Source organism: Passer domesticus, chromosome 3 (genome assembly GCF_036417665.1).
Source record: "Passer domesticus isolate bPasDom1 chromosome 3, bPasDom1.hap1, whole genome shotgun sequence".
Classification (NCBI taxonomy): Eukaryota; Metazoa; Chordata; class Aves; order Passeriformes; family Passeridae; genus Passer; species Passer domesticus.
Genome location: NC_087476.1, coordinates 32,152,414 through 32,170,913, shown reverse-complemented (window position 1 = coordinate 32,170,913; position 18,500 = coordinate 32,152,414).

The following is an 18,500-nucleotide window of genomic DNA, read 5'->3' as shown; positions in this document are numbered from 1 at the left end:
CCTTCCAGCTTCACTTCCAGTGTTTCTGCTCCACTGAAGATACTGCTGTCTCTAGGACCCTTTCCAAAGTCAAACATCAGACCCTTTCTTAATAACTTTCATTTTTACCTACTCTTTTTTTCAGATATCAATCACCAGTTTAACCTTTACTTAAATTTTATTCTGGTACATATATAAAGTGACACCTTTTTCCTTCTGCATCCTCCCATGATTTCTTCAGCAGTCCTCAAGAAAGTAATTTTTCCTGAGAAGATTCTCAAGGTTCCTAAACTGGCAATTTCCCTTTTAAAAATCCATTTTATGATCAGTCACCTGAAGCAGACCTTCAAGGACCATGAACCATTCCTTTTTTAGAGATGCAAAAACCATACAGCATGTCCTTGAAATTTTGCAATCCAATATTTTCACCTGAATTTGTTATGAATCATCAGTTTCCCCAAGGAAATTTTTACAGTTTGGGACTATTTCCCATAAAATAATTATTTTTAAAAATTTGTATTCCTAGATGAGGAAGTCTAGAATAGAGGATTTTTTCCCCTGCTTGTGTATTAAGAAAGAGGAACAAAATTATCATGGCTGATCAGAAAGTCATTGTTTGCTATTAAGACTGGAAAAGCCATAAGAAAAGTGCACTATTAAGAAAATCAAGTTACAATAGAGAAAAAATAAATGAAGGCTAAAGAAAGAAATGCCTTTGACAGGGCTAAGATTTTAGTGAACATAATGTTTGTCTTAGGAAGAAAATCACAGCAAGACATTGGTTAATTCCTAAAACTGAACACAAATTCTAATGTTAAAATAAAAGAGAACAAAGAGACCATGGAAACATTTGACAGTTTGAGGACACAAAAGCTCTGTCCAAACATGAGTCAGTTGGTATGAAAAGCCACCAATGAGGATTTTCTTTATAAGGGAGCAATATAACTGCTCATCTAGAATTTACCAGGAAATATGGCTTGGAAATTGCTGTGTTTAAATTACTTAAAGAATTAATTTTTATGTATCAGCAACACTTTTATGAATTAAAGCAATAATTTCAGACATAATATTAGACTATTAGACTAGTCCAATAAATACTATTCATATACGATGATTAACTGTAGAAAAAGTGCATCTCTCAGTATATCAATCTCCAAACAATTGCTGTTCCACCTTTTATGTAAAGGCAAGAGAAAATATCTCGATGGGGAAAGGAGGGTGATAGGTTCTAGTTCAGCATTAGACATTGTTTTGAATTATTGTTTTGGTGTTTATGATACAGCTTGAAATAAATTGGCAGACTGAAGCTGTCATGCAGCTCTGTCCCCTTTAATTCAAAACAGAGAATGCATGATGAAAAAACTTACAGTTGCTCAAGGTATTTATCAAAACTTGGAGAGTCTGACATTTTTTGTTATTTTTTACTGACAGTACTAATTACAACAATGTACTTACAGAAAAAAACGTTGGCCAGATGTTGATCTCAGGTAGCCAAGCACAAATCTGGAGTAATCTGATTGCTCTTGAGAGCATGACTCCACAGTTATGCTCACAAGTCTAACAGTTCAATCTGGCCCCAAACTGCAGTAACTTGTAAATTTCTTCAGTTCAGTTTTTTTTTTTCCCCCAATTCTGTCCACACCTTATGGTCTGGTGTATGAAGTCCAAAAGTATGGAGGTTCTTTGATGCTTTAGATTATTATCTATTTTATTATTGAATGCACTAAGGACACATCATATAAAAAAACCAAAAAATTGTCAAAGATTTCATTCTTATCCTTTGGGCTTTTCCTGCAAAATGAAACCTTCAGCAAGAACAGAAGAAGGCCTAGTAAACTTTGGGAATATTCTTTTTTTTCTTACGGTCAATATTTTTGAAATATGTTTATTCTATTTCAAAGACCATTTTGTTAGCTGGATATTTTAAACTAAAACATTGAATCCAATATGACTGTCCAAAGACTGGAAATTTTCTGTGCTGGTAGAGAATCAGCAGAGGTAGGAATCTGGTTGTGAGTCCTGTTGTTTTACAGACAGACTCATCCTGAGTTTGTAGCCAACATCCAGCTTGCTGTGCCTGCCGTCACAATACAAATAACAAACAAGCACAGCAGAAAGAGTATAGGAGGAGATTCTTTAACACTGAGTGATTCCTCCAAAACTCATTATTTTAATAATGAACACAGCCCATCCATGACAGGCACAAGACTGAGATTTTATGCAAATAGATTCATCAGTTCTGGAACCATTCTAGCCCTGAAAATCAAATTAACAACATCCATCATGAGACATAATACAATTGCAGTAGAAAGAAAGGAGGTGTTACCTCCTTTAATAGCTGACAAGGATAGAAATATAGTTTATCGTTGACAATGTCCTCCTATAAGCAAGAACAATACCATAGCAACAGTTGCCATTGTTTAGGTATAGATGTTAAGGTTTGAGTACAAGAAATACCAGACAAATGAAAAAAATAATACAATGTAATAATTTAAGAAATAGCAATATTGTGCATCTCACACTGTTCATCATTGGTTAAGCTATAAAATTGTGTGAACAGAGACACTGAAACATTACATTTATCTTCCTAAAGATGCATCAGCTGCAAAAACTGTGATTCCTAATAGAAGCATTATAGTGAATCATTTTAATTATACAAAGTTAAGAAGTAAGTTTAACTCTTTAAAAGATGTCTCTTCAGGACCTACCTGTTAGGAAAAGAAAGCCTGAATGACTCCACTATGGTGAATAAGGATGTGAAAGGCAAACTTACTTTTGGTCAGCTTATCCTAGAGATCTGTTTTACCTGGGTAGAACAGCTGCAATTAAACAAATTCATGACTTCTAGCTAGGAAAGGGTAATAATGTCTAATTTTAGTCTGATTTGATGTTTATGCAAATACAGCAAGTCACATAGTCACAACACAAAAAAAAGGGATGCCTTTTTTAAAAGGCTTTCACAGATGGATGTATGGAAGTCTCTGCCTTACAATGTAGTTCTACTAGCATCAACTGTCCATTATTGGCATCCATTCCTTTCTTAAAAATTATTTTTTTCTTTTACCCCTCACCTTCTAGCTGTGTGTTTGACAGAAGCAAGTCTAAGACAGCAAATCCACCAAAGGGCTCTAGGAATTAGACAGCCATTGAGTAGACAAGACTGGTGAACCAACATGGAAGTAGCACAGAGGAAAAGGAAAAAAAAAAAAAAGGAAGGAGAAAAGAAAAAAAACAAACCTGCTTTTCTCTCAGACTAGTGAATCATTCATATTCAAACTACAATTTGTGGGATGACTAATGCCAGAGCAGAAGACACCATGCCAAGGCAAGAAGAGGATGAGAACTGTTCTGCCTCAATGCAGACTTAGGTCAGCATAAGCTGCGCAAAAAGCCCAAAAAAAAGGGATGCCTTTTCTGCCTCATCTTTGTATACCCTTTAGGAAAAATGAACTCAACTGCCATGTCCTAGTGTCAGAAAATCACTTTTCTGTATATAATCTAATGCCTCATAAACTGACATAACCCTTTAGGAAGCCACATCAGATATCCCTATGTTTACTTTTTGTTCTTCATGTGAATGAAGATAAAACTTATCTGTAGCAGTGGCAAGAGAATTAATATTTGAAATATCCAAAGTTGTTTCCCTGTATTCCAAATGTTTTATTTGGTACCTCTTGTGGGAGAAGGCGGCAGGGAGGGAGACAAAGAGCAAGCTAAGGAAACAGAAGCATATTCACTCAAACTATAGGAGGCTGGTGCATTTTTTTTTTGTTTCCTGACAGGATCTGAAGCCATGTCTCCTCAACAACGACCTAGCTACAACATTGTAAGATATTCTAGAGACGTTTGTTCACAGTCTCTCCCACTGATTCTGTTCCATCTTGTATGGACTATTTAAATATTCATTAAGCCAGTGAGAAGGAAAATTACTTGGTATTAAAGCACTTTCCTGAGCACTTTCCTGGAAGGTGACAAATCTTGGCTCAAGTCCATGTTTTGATTCAGAGCAGAATTAAGAATCGAGATCTCTCTTTACTCAGGAATGTACTCTAAGCAAGTTGCATTTACTCTTTTTTTATTGTCTTAGAGAATATTTAGCCTCTATAAAGTGGCAGAGACTCAGTGGAAGGTGTTGTACACAAAATACAGGATAACACAGTAGCTAAGACATCCTGAAACTTGCAAATTTAAATCTCCAGAGGAGGGGACTTGTGTGAACATGAGATGAAAAGGCCAATTTCCTCAGCTAGAGGGCATGCAACCACAGTGTAACCAGTTTTTCCTCAATCACAAGTTCAATTTTGCAATTATACTTACACATGCTGCTTTGCACCATATATCAGAGTTCAGCCCTACAGCAGAAAGCAATAATTTTCTGATGGCAGTTAATAATTTTCTGATGGCACTCAAGAAAACAAGAGGTCAGGTTGCAATGTTGTAACTCCAGTGTTTAAGATTTCACAAGAAAAAAGACTTAAATTTTATCTCACAGTGTTAGGATTTCTGAGGAAATGAGTGGTAGAAGCAGTCCAAAGAAAAGGTCCCATTTCACTTAAAGGCCTATCAAGCGGAAAGGTTGTTAATAATCTATGTTTCTGCTAATCTGTGGTAAATGTTAATACAGTGCTGCTGTTAAAAGCTGACTCTGTCTGCCATCAGCAAGTGTGAGGGCAAAACTGAAGACAACACTAAAGGACACATATGTTAGTCAGAGGCTATGAAGTCAGAGGCTTTTCTATAAAAGAACAGATTACTTGCCATAGCTACCATATCCCTGAAAGCTGGAAGAAGACTTTAGAAAAGAACCCCAGCATTCCAGCTCACAGAAGAAATGAGATCTGTTTTTTTCTTCAGTATCTTCCTTCAGAAAAAAAGACAAAACCATAAGGATATCTTGAACAAGAATGCACTATTTTAGATGATGATATTCTGAAATATCAATTGTTTTATTTACTTAAGTTGCAGCAATTTTTTTAATATCTGTGATAGTCCTGACTGAAAAGTAATTTAAGATCCCTTAGAAATTATTAGAAAAAAAGAGAAGCCCACACACATTCCCCCCCCCCGCCCCCGCCAAAAAAAAAAAAAGGCAAAGAAATACAAAATGACAAAAAAATTACTCCTTGAAACACTATTTATCTGGAGGAACAGTAAGTCACATTTCATAGCATTCAGGTTACAGCAGAAGACCTGAGGGTAAGAATCTTGGTATTCTTCCCCTTGTCTCACTGCATAAACTTGGAAGGCAAGGAGTCCCCCTATGTCAGCAGAGGGACACTGCAGTGCCAGCCTTACAGGGACAGAAGAAGGAAAATGAGGTCAGTTATGCAGAAAACATCAGCATCACCAGGTCTGCACTGCCCACAGGGGATTCTGCCTCCCCCCAAACTCAAAGGCACCCAGACAGCACAGCCTTCCCTCTGGCCTGCCTTTCTCACTGCCCTCCCAACCTCCTCCTCCAGCACCACAACGTATCCTGAGCCCTGAAAAAAACCTTGTAGGACATCCCTGATTTGAGGTTGCTGCTTAAATACTGACTTAAGCCCCAGGGTCGTGACAATGAGAATCAAGAGGTAGGAGAGCAATTCTACTGGTTTCTCAACCTGTGCATATATTAGAGAATAAAATTGCCTTTCATTGGTGTAGAAAGCTTTACTTTCCTTGCTAGTTTTGTTTTTATACTCGATGTTCATAACTTGGTGGTAGTTTTCAGGATTTTTGCCTGTTTTTTTCAAGAAAACAAAAACATTTCTGTATCATGCATTTTAACATCTTTTTTTTATTTGTTCAAGAATGGCATCTCTGAATGTAAGAACTGAATTTGCTCTCTCGTATATTTCTCTTGAAGAAAAATTATGCTCAGATGTCTCTGTAAATTGGAATTGTATCTACTATATCAGTGACATATGATAAAAAGATTCATTATTAAAAACAAATGCTTATTCCCATCGGTTGTAAGTTCAGAAACAGCAGATCTGATGAAATATTCCTTCAATCTACTGCATGTGAGTAATAGTGTGCACCTATGGACACACAGATTACATGTTTCCCAGGCAAAGAGCCCAAAGCCCCTGGAATGCAGACAGCACACTGGCACAGCAGAGTTCCAATCCCTACACTAAGTGAAAGATGTATGCCTTAAATGGCTGTACTTGGCTCATGGGTTACTTAGATTTTTTTTTTGATGCATAAAAAAATGATTTTGTCATCAACAGACAGAGCCTGCAGTAAATGAGCATTACAGCAATTTTAGACTTTCTTGCTGACAGCTCTCTATTGAAACCTTCTGAACTCTGTTAATGAGTTGGAAAAGGATGTTTTGCACTTCCAGTACTCCAACATTTTACCAGTGAGGTACCACAGAGGCTGAATCTTGCTGAGGGTTCAAAAGTGTCCAGCTGCCAGCTGGAACCCTGCTAAATGCACATCATCAGAGCAAAGTTTTAAAAAAGTTGCCTTAGAACATGAATGTGCTACAGTGAGCTCCAAACATAAATTAAATCCAAGGCAATTTTAAATTATTTATCTAAATAGGAAAATAACATCTAGTTTTAGAAGTCCTTGTCTTGCTTAGGAAAATAAATTCAGGAGAAAAGGACACATCAAATTATAATTACTGCAACATTAATTTATTTCAATTAAATATAGCCCCAGCATCCTTCTGGCACTATGTAAAGCAAGTTTTAACTTAAGGTATTCTCTTTATAAAGTAAGCTGAATGTCAGTGCATTAACCTAGGCTAAAGTATTAGTTTAAAAAAGAGTCCTGACAACCACATCTACAGCAACAGGTCATGAAGACCCATACAGATCATATTCAAGTGCAGAATGCAGTTTCTGAATTATTTAAAATTACTTTAGAAGCTAGTCACCATATAGAGAACTCACTAAAAATGTTAAGTTTTGCAAATTGTAGCAAAATTTACCCATCTATTTTATTCTGTAGCTAATGCAGTTATCATTTCTAAAGTTCCATACCATCTACAGTTTTTTGAAGACATAGTCAATTAACTGCACAAAATAGACTTTTGTAAACATTTAAATATTATTCTTACCATTTATAGTTATAAATATAAACCATGATATATTATATTAATCTGTATGTACCCACACAATTAAAAATAGAGATTTGGCCTTTGTTTTGTCAAATCACTGACAACTAAATGGCACATGGATATGCAGAGATTAATGGGATGGGATTAATAAATTTATTTCTTTATAATGCAGGGTGTTTAGTTACCAAAGCACATAACCATTCTTTAAAAAATGGTTTAAAACTCTAAATATGGACTTGATAATTTTGTTTCCTGTTGGGGAGCATGCCTTGGAAGGTTTCACTAATTAATGAGAACACATCATACCATTGTGCGCACTCTCAAGAGCCCAGGAAGAAGCAGTAGACATAGTAGCACCACATTCAAACTCCATTGACCATGGAGTACATGCAATTACATGTCCAGCAGCTCCAGCCTCCAGGGCATTTGTGGGGTCAGAAGGAGCTGATCTGTTTAGCATCTGAAGGGTGCACTCTGCAACTGATTCTTCTTTTATCCATCAAATGTCAAAAATACAGTTGACAGAACAGAGAAAGGCTGAAGGGCTTCTGACTTGATCATAGAATTATAGAATAGTTTGGGTCAGAAAGGACCTTAAACATCATCTAGCTTCAGCCCTCTTGGCACAGATAGGGACACCCCTGCAAGTGGTCAAGGCCAGGTTGGATGCTGAGTGCCCCATCCCGCCTGGCTTTGACCACTTGCAGGGATGGGGAAGCCACAGCATCTCTGGGCAACCTGTGTCTCACCTACCTCACAGTAAAGAATTTCTTCCTAATATCTCACCTAAACCAGTCCTCTTTGAGTTTCATATTCAGTGACCTATCACTGAATGTAAAAAATCTCTCTCCAGCTTTCTTTTAGCCCCCTTCAGGTACTGGAAGTCTCCTGTAAGTTCTCCCAGGAGTGTTTTCTTCTCCAGGCTGAATAGCCCCAACTTTCTCAACCTGTCTTCATGAGAAAATGCTCCAGCCCTCTGATCATCGTCGTGGCCCTCCTCTGGACTCTCTTCAAGAGGTCCTTGTCCTTACACTGGGGTCCCAGAACTGGAAGCAGCACTGCCCATAGGATCTCACCACAGAGGAGTAGAGGGGCAGAATCCCCTCCTTCAACCAGCTGGCCACACTGCTTTGGATGCAGCCCAGGATACAGCTGGCTTTCCAAAATACAAATGCACATTGCTGGGTCCTGTTGAGCTCATGTTGATACTTATTTCTTATTAACCAGTTATATATTTCATAAGTGCTTAATCTCATTTAGACGCTGATCATTTTTACTGTCATTATAACTGAGCCACTAAAGGCAAGCTTGCATGGCAGCTAACGTCAGCAGTGGTCATGGCAGCAGTGCACTTCCATTCCAGGAAGGGAGCCCAAGTCACAGTTCAAGATACCAAGCTGAACGATGAAGGCTTGCTTAAATTCCTAGTGCTCAGGACTTGCCTGCTATACAGGGGAAAAGAAACCACATGTGTTTGGCTCTGCTGTCAAGTAATCACAACAAAAGTACAGATATCAACTGTCTAAACTTGTTTATGAAATGGAAATTTCATGGTTGTATTTTTTTATTTGTCTATTACTATCTACGTTAGATTCTGGATAGCTCCTGATACTACAAAAATAAAGGGACTCAAAAAAATGAGGTCACTTTTTCCATGGTTTCAGCTTTATCAGCATCACAGTCTTTGCATTTTTCCATTTTCATATACGGACACACAGATTACATGTTACATGGGAAAAAAGTTGACATGGTACTGGAATATATAAAATATATACAGTGTGCAAAACACTTGAAGTAGTCTGTTCTTTCTGACCCACATTAGAAAGGACTCATCTCTCTAATTTCAGGCATTTTTCTTCAAGAAAATTGTGGACCAGCTGAGCAGAATCCTTAGGAGAACCATGAAGTCAGGAAACCATGATCTATAAAGAAAGTTTGTAGGGTCATTTAAATTAAAACATACCAAAGAGTCCTGCAATATTATTCAAATACATAAAAGGCTGCTGAAAGGAGAAATAAAATAACTGGCCATGCCAGTGGTGGATTGTGGAAGTAATTTATTTGAATTAGCATGTATGATTATATTAAATACAAGCAAAAAATTTCTGATGTTAAGTGTAGTATAGCGCTGGAATCAACTGGAGAAGCTTTTGAGGCTCTGGCAAAGGAAATTCTTGAGAACTGCTTAAACAAGCATCTGACAAGAATGACCAAGACACAGTCACCCTTGTCACGGAGCAGAAGAACCCACTGAGGGTCTCATGAGCTCCTTGCTGCTCCTGTGCTGTGATGCCCATACAGATAAGAGTGTTCCTCCACACCACAGCAATTTTGGGAGGAAATGCAACCTTAGCTGTCATGTTTAAATTAACTTGTCATTGTTATATATAATTGTTAGAATACTGTCTCTGCTGGAAGACAAAGCTTGAAAACAACTTTGCATCTTTTCTGGATTGAAAAAAATCTGTGATCATGATTAATAGGAAAGAACCATAATATTTCATCTATTTATCTATTTTTTTATTTTAGAGTTTGTGATTCATATCAGCTCACTTTTGACATCTAAAAATTAGATAAGCACTATAAGGCTCCTTCTTTAAGATGCAAGACATCTCTTAAGGTGCATTCACCCGACTCTTACTGCCCAAATTAAACAAGGTGCTTTGTTTACTGTGTATGTCTGTCTCTTGGCAGCACAGGGAGCTTCACCAACTAAACAAGTATTTCTGTGGATTGCCAAGATAAGCCTCAAAGCAAATGAAGAGATTTTGAAAGGAACAAATAGCAATCCTAAAGTGGAAATGGCAACCGCATCTCAATTCATATCACACTACTCATTAAATAGCACCAGTGTAAATGATCAAATCTGCTTTAGGGGTCATGCTGAGAGGGTACTGCTTCTTCCGTATACCTAGTTATATTTGCAATGTTTTACAACTTGACAGGGATTGTTTGAAGGAGGTTGTGATGTTATGAGTCAGTACATTCAAATCAGATGGACTCTTAAAAGAGGAGCTTCCAGAAGGCAGACATGCAAAACAATTCCTCTCTAAAACCAAGATATGATTGCTTCTTTAGCTCTGGATTCAAAAGCCTAACCCTCCAGCTATAGCACTCCATTGTCCTCTGCAGTATGTGGTACTTCCATGTGCCTTCATCTAGAAGAAAACATTCCTGATTTCAACAAGGTAGACAAAGTAATTTAAATTGCTTTCAGTATTTCATAACAACACTAAGCCAATGTACATTTGAATGCAAATACTAGTTTAAAGAAAAGCTCCAAATGGAAATGCTTATGGATTACAGGGAAGTCTTAGGCCTGATACCAGTAAAGAGATTTCTAATTAGGATCTATGAAGGAAATTATAAATTTATATTTGTTAGGTTTTTATTATAGTGCTGTAATACTAGTAACCTTACATTAATAGTAACCTCACTTTGAAGCTGAATACAATTTTTTTTAAAACAAATTAGTACAAATTATGTTTTGCGGCACAGATATTATTAAATCAAATCTCATTGTGTGAGAATGTGGGCACACACACAAATCAGTCTTTCATAAGTTATAACTGATGTTATACACAATATGCAATTATCATAATTACTTTCCCTAGGGCATGGAAAAATAAAATATATTTCCTAATTCTTCATACTGCTTTGCAAAGTTATCATAAATGCTGTTAAATAAAATTTAGTTTTGGTTTGGATGTTCTAATATTTTTTATGACATGAGCTCTAAATTAATTCCAAAATCAAAACACAACCCAGCAGGGAGCTGCAGCTGGTAGGCAAAGTTCTGCTCAGTGCATGATATATTAATTAACAACATTTTAAGTGTGGCCCTGCCACTGGATACAGTGTTAAATAAAGGTCCCCCCCTATAGGTCCTACCCTTAAAGGTAGAATGGATGAAAATAGACAATTTCACCATTTGAAAGGGTCAGTGGAAGAAATTTGGCGGCTGTAAACTCAGATGGCCTTCCAGTAATGTGTATATCCTCAAAAAAAGTATTTCTTTCCTTCACAAAGCCTGAAGATATTCAAAATTTCACTAGAAATAGACTGGACAATCTGCTCTTTCTAATCCTTTGTGGGCAGACTGGATGAGCTCCAGAGGTGCCTTCCAACCCCAGCCATACTGTCCTTATGCCATTCTGTGAACAAGCAAGAAAGCACAGACAGTAACGGTGACGCAATAAGATGTGAAAAGCTTTCCTTTTTCTGGAAAGTTCACTTTCCTTTGGAAAAATAGAATTATTGAGAATTTTGCTCAGCTATCCTGTACTATCACCCCAAACCTCATGCTTGCAGACAAACTAGTTGTCCCAGAGGTGATTAAATCACAAAGAACAAAACCCAACACATCACAGACAATGTCCACAACACTATAAGAAAAATACATATACCTGAGAAAAATGAAAGTAACATTCTCTTCCAGTTTTATTACCTCAAAAACTGATATCTGTTATAGTCTAACTATTCAAGACCTCTCTGTTAAATAGGTGGGATTACGGTATCTTAAGTGGATGATAACTTTACTAACCTAAAAAGGACCTTAGGAGACTGATGACTTGTTTAAACTGAGCACTTAAATTTTAGATAGCAGAGGCTATGAGACAGGAATGTCATTGGGAGAGAAATTCACACAGAGAACAATAATCTTAGATGAATGTTAGAAATGTGGTGTTAGTTGGAGAGAAGCCAGTCAAACACATATCTTATAATAGATTTTTATGTGTTCAAACCTTCACATAGATTTATTATCTGTCTTCATAAATAATTAGACCTGAGTAATTCTTCTGCAACAGGCAGAAGAGTCTACCTAAGTCCCTGCTTGAAAAAGTGCACAGTAATAATTCCCCAGGACAATATTTTTGCACAGTGGGATATGCATTTTCACCATCACATTGTTTGAACGCTTCTGTTTCTGCTCGCATTTGTTCAGAGCAACAGCCCAGCCTATGTTCCAAGGCAGACCTGGGCAGACACAGATGAGCATGTGCCCGGCACCAGGAAAGCTTTAGGGAGATCAAGTAGGATTTGCTGTGAGAGCATCTCTCCAGCACACTGCTCTATAACACTTCTCAAGGTGTATTACCTTCCTTGTGTGCTCAGTCATTTCCTCTGAGCAGATCTGGACAGCCTCGTGAAATGCATCACACTCCCTCTTTGTTTCACCATCTAGCATCTCCTTTAAGTGAATGTCCCTTTCTGCCCTCTCCCTGTCATTCTTTCCAGGTGGAAAGGCAGGTCCTTCCACCACTGTCAGCCAGCAGAATATTACCCTTGGGACAAATGAAAACCTATGAAACCTGAAGTCCTTCTCTGAGGAGTGACAGCAACACTACTAGGTCCGACTCATCATTCACAACTGTGGGGAACTGGGAAGAATTTACATGCATTTGGTTATGATATTTCTGCAAATTACTGCCATGTTTGTAAGCAGAGTATAAGTATTAAAATTAAAAAATGTATTTCTTGTCTCCATCATTTCCATGTGCTGTTCACTGGAGCAGTGCTTCTAGCCCCAAAGGCTGAAGTTTGAGGAGAGTACTGGTGAAAAGGGATGTAACACCTGTGACTGTAGTGCACAGGGAATCTTGAGGAAAGCACACTAAAAACTCAGAAGCAGTTTGCAATACAAAAGAAGACATGGAGTGTCAGTGCTTTCATACCTTTTCCTGAGATAAGGCTTGAGAAGCTTTAAGCATACTGGTTAGAGGCAACTATCTGGACCTCCAGTGCCTACCCCTACTTCCCTTGAGTGCTACACTGATTTTAAGGGCCACTGTAAAGGATTAAAAGTTCTTCATATCAAGAGTACAACCTGACCCTGCTGCACTGCATTAACTAGCAATTACAGAACACAATGCACTCAATGGTCAAGCAACCAAAATGTAAGATTTGTCTGAGTGATAAAATTCAACATTCAAATCATGCTCCAGGGAGCTCTGTGGGCCATAGTCTAATAAAATGGGAAAAGTCAGCTTAACCTTTTTTTTGGTCATGTTTTGCAGGTGCCTCACAGCAGGAAGGGAGAGCAAAGACTCGAGTTCCTTTTAGAAACCAATCCTAAATGCAGTCTTGTGGCTGGCACCCAGCAGTTATTGGGTTACATGTCCCCTGCAGCATTCATCCTGGGCAGGAACTGGAGCACAAGTCAATATAGGATTGATGCTGAAGGAGAGTTGTTTTCTATCATCCACCACTGTAAGAGACACGGCCTTTTTCTGACGGAAATCATCAAAACTGAACAAAATCTCCCTCAGACCCCAGGTTTTTTTCCAGAGATATGCAGGCAAAGAATCTAGTTGCACACCCAGTTGGGCACCTAATACTCTATAAGTGAATTTCCTGCACAGTAAGTTTTGATTAAGATTTCAGCAGACGTGCACAGTGTAGTAGCATTCAGAACAGATATAACAATGGGAAAAAAGGAGAAAGGGCAGAGCCAGTGCTGATTTTTCTCCTGGTTTCTGCACAGCTTGTCTTGAATAGGAACTCCTGTAGGGAAGCTGTGAACTCACAGTAACTCCCCAACAATGGGTGCTTTCAGGCATGGGAAAGAGTAGGGAAGGAGGGACAGAGTCAAACAAGAATGGTACTGCAGATTCCTTCTTTTACTGTGGCACAGTGAAAATTGTTCCAGAGAGAAAATGATGAGGATGAAAAATGGAAAGTCATTCTATGTAGGACTTCTGCACTTGTGAAATTTCTATCAGTTCTACTTCATTCACAAAGTGAAACGAATCACCATGGCAAAAATGAAATTAAACCATATCAGAGTATAATTCTGCCACGCACCATGAGTCAGTATCCATTACACATGGCACGCCTTCCCTCTGATGGTGAATGGATGCAATAGGACTGACTGTCTCACAGAATGACTTTCCCACTGCCCAGCAAATTCACCACTGCATCACTGAAGCTCAGGTGGGCTCTCCAGAGGGTTAAACTGCTTCTCACTGCTGCACAAAACACAATTAACTGCTCATGCCATTGAGAACTTTCACCTATTATTTCCAGCACAGAATTTCCATTTTCTCAGAAATGATCACATTTTCCTTTGGTACAAATTTTCTTATTTTAACATCTGACCAAATGCAGGTCCAAAAATCAGTGCAATTGGGAAAATATTTTCAAATGCATGATGCCTTTAAAATGGATGTGCTGTTGAAAAACTTTTTTTTTTTTTTTTTTTTTTTTTTTTTTTTTTTTTTGTGAAACAAAGCTGTTCAAGACAAGGCATTCCAAGTAGTTCTTATCTGATTGCTCTTTCAGATTGATCTTTAAATATGCCTCTCCTGAACTGTTCTCTTGCAATACTGCTGGACTGCACAATACTGACATCTACAATTTTTAGTAGGTCAGCCAAGTTTTTTTTTCATTCATTTACATAATGCTTTTGCCACCACTTGTACTTTTGCATGTAAATAAGCAGACCAAATACACTAATGAGCTCTAGTTCTGGATTATATGCTCAAAATATAACAAGCTCCATCCAAAATTTTTCCATCCTGTATTTTCTTTATATAAACATTCAAATTATCTACACACAGATCACAGTTACTTAGTTGCTTACAAAAAAGTTGAGGAGTGTATTTTGCAATTAGTCTTACATTATAAGAATATAATTAAAAGCCAAGTTGATAATAATTTGAAATTTTGAGTAGAGAAAAATAGATGTTATGAAGATTATATTGATTAAAATTTGATTGTTTTAGAAGAAATCATTGTAAAGTGCTATTTCTAAACAGAGAACATATTTTCAATATTCTTGAGTATAAGTTGTATTGCTTTACCATTGGCTACTGTACTTTGTAAAACAGTCATATTCTAAGGATTTTTAATTTTTTTTTTCTCAAGTAACAAAATTGGTAAGTTACTTATATAATGAGTTAAATATTTTATCACCCTTTACTTTTTAAATATGCACAGCCTTATTTTAAAATGTTATTCAATCTCCATTGGCATAATCTTTCTGCTTTATATTTGCCTGCCAGCTATTCATTAGCACTGTCAAAATACCCAGGTACATTTAAGTGATTTGGAGAATTTAGTGATTTGGAGAACATTGCAATTTTCTGCATCTACCTGGAGGCATTCAAAATAGATGTGACTATCAGCAGTTACAAAACTCAGTCATCTGAAAACATGCCCATGGTTAGAAATACAAGGCCAAGTGTCACTTAACAAATTTAGGAAAAAATTACCATAGCTGACTGGCTACTTCATATAAACTACAATTTGCTGAACATATATAAAAAGTGGCATTTGGAATGAAAAACATTGGACTTCTAGGTTACAGTGAAAATCAAAGGTATATCCACAGAGCTTCAGCTCACTCTCCCTCCACAATTTAGTGTTTTACCCTAGTCATGCAACATGAATTTGGCTTCAGATAGGAAGGATTGTTAACATCATCCAAGTTTTTAAGCAGAATGAGATCCAAACCTCCAAAGTGAGGCTCAGAAAAGCCAGGTGTCCTCCGTTTTAGCACAGAAGTCTCTTGCAGCCTTCTGGCTCGGGCACTTCTAATGCCAAATCTACATCGTGCAGACCAGCCTACATGGTAAAGGTTACAAGACTGACTAACTTCATGAAGCACTAAACTCACTCAGAATGCTCCTGAATAGCATAGGACCAAGCCTACTCCTTATGGTGTTGAGCCTAATGAAGATTCTCCCAAATGCTATGTGGCATCAGCAAAATTTGATAGCATTAAAATTACAATAGAACTAGGTTGAGGGGAAAGGAAAACAGGCCTTTTTTGAAATTTGTATCTCAATGTAAGCACAGCAGGGTATGCCAGTATGCTGGGTAATGCACAATGTGATCACATTAATTCTAATTTTTTCATAATCTTTATGTTCTTTGATGAATTTTTAGGCAGCTGAACTTTACTACTATGAATATTTCTCAGAAAACAATGTAATAATATTTAATTTTCAGTTCTGGGGATAGACATTCTAGTCTGTTATGAAAAGTGAAACAATGCTTCCATCTTTGTTATAAAACACAAAGAACACTTAACCACAACAAAACAACACCAGATTTCAAGTGAAAAAGAAAAACAAACAAGCCTAATAAGTTGATAAGTACTTATGAGCAATTAATTCCTTTTGAGCAATGAATATTTTTGAAGTGTTGCAATCCATTCAAAAATCTACTTTTAAACATGAATAAGCAAAACTCAGATATACTTTTCAATATAAATAATTTCTGAGCTCTCACAGTAAGCATTTCAACACATAAACACATAATAGGCAATCACACTTTTAACATCAGGCTTTCTCCTGAAGCGTTTTGGTAATCAAGTTGCTGTCCTACTGAGCATGGTGACCATAAGGTTAGAACACCGTTTCCATGTGTCTTGAGAATGGGACCCTGCCTTTTCTAAACTGGGACAAAGCCTATACATTTTGACAAAAGTCTGGGGATTTTGTTCTTATTCAAATAACGTCCTCCTTCAAAAGCAATATTGGGAACTTCTTTGGTGCTATACACAAGGGTAATACTCAGCATGGTTTATGATGAAAAAACACACTTTCAAGTACTAGTTCATGATTTTGGGAAAATGTGAGGAAAGTTACATTTTAACAACTTCTGATGAGTTTGTTGAATTAACAATGACTAAGGAGGTTTAGATATTAATCTAAATTCAATTTTATCTGGTAATAATGTAACGATTGTGACAATGAAAAGTGTGCTAGAAAGCTTGCTAATAAATATAGAAATATTTCTTGAATGAATATTGAAAAATTGTTCATTTTCAGCATCCTTGATAAAAATATGACAGTATCTTTGCAGCACTGTAATTTTCTTACTTATGTGATTTCTGCTTTGTGTTTGTCTGCCATAAACAAGATATACTAAAAAAAGATAAAAGCATTCAAACTTAAAACCTGAATTTTACTTAGTTTAAGCACAAAAAAGCAAGTTATAGTTATTTAAATTTTCTGAAAGCTTGTGCATTGTATCTCACCAAAAAAACCTTTCCTCTCTACAGAAAAAAAAATTTAAAATACCTACCAATAACATGTGAACCCTTGTTGCGATTCGTGTTCATTTCATTAAGTTATTCAAAAATGGTTCATTCTGTTAACCCCCCACATTTTCTGCAAGTTGGTTTTCCCCTAAGTTTACCCTCCCTTAGAGCTGTCCCTCAAGTTATTCCCCTCCCTTTGTTCTAGTCCCTTCCCTGCCTATCAAGGCAACCCAGCCCTTTTTTCCTGAATATTCCCTGCCACTCACTCCCTGGGCCAATCCCTGATTGAAACACCCACTTGGAAATCCCCTAATCCACTATGCTGCATAGTGACTTTTCCATCTCCTCCCCCTATCCTGATTGGTCCCACAGTGTTGATGTATTCCCCTTGAAATGCCCCTATTGGTTGACTTTCTGTATCCACCCCCTGGTTTATAGCTGCATTTAACTGCTTGCGCTGAGGTGTTTCAAAGTTTTACGCCTTTTGCCTTCACCGGGAGTAAAAATTTGTTGTGAAACCTTTCAAGATGCAAGAGCGTTATCTTTTGCTTGATCTGTGCTGTGGCTATAACAGCATGCACCGTAGAGCTTGCAGCTCTTCCAGTTTGCCTGTGGGCAAACCCCAGTCCCCAGCTGTTCCCCACGCCTGTCGTGGCTACCAGAGTGTACAGCGCCAGTCCGGGTTCCAGTGGGTTACTGCAAACCATCAGGGCTCATCTTTTATTTAGTCCATGTTTACATGTTTGGTGTTTGCGTTGTGAAAGTATTAGAAGGATTCTGAGAACTTACTGAAAGAAAGATTTGAAGTATTTTTCATTTGGTTCAGATTGAAGTTTAGGGATGCGGGCAGAGGTTGGAAGTAGATCATCTTTAAGGTCCCTTTTCAACCCGAACCATTTTATGGTTCCATGAATTTAGAAGCAGAAACAAATAATTTCACTGAGTTTTTCTGATGGTTGTTGAATTTCGTTTATGTCAGTAAATGTTCATTAAGTGCCTCTAAAATACAGTGAAACACGTTTGTGTTGGGAGTTGGAGAGATAATTACACACTTTAAACACAAACTGCCAACACAGTGATAATTGCTTGCCTTCCCAGGTTTCCAGTCACTGGTGGCGAGAACATATATTTACCAAATAATAGTATGTTGCTTGGGATTTTCATTGCTTAATACAATGCTTGGGGACATTGCTGTGAGTTTTGTTGTCCCCAGTTCATAACCTAAGGTTTTAAATAATAATCTCTGGCAATCCTTTCAAAGTAAGTATATGCTTTTGTTGATTGAGGGTGGAGGTTTGATGCCAAGGGAGAAAGAGTTCTTGTTGGCATTTACATTAGAAATGACATTCACAGTTTTTTCTAATTATACAGTTTATCAAAAGCTCTAGTTCCTCTTGGTAAAACCTGGCTTCATTTTCACATTGATGTCCCTCATCTCTGTTGCTGAATACAGGTTTCTTCTCTCACAAATATAAATTC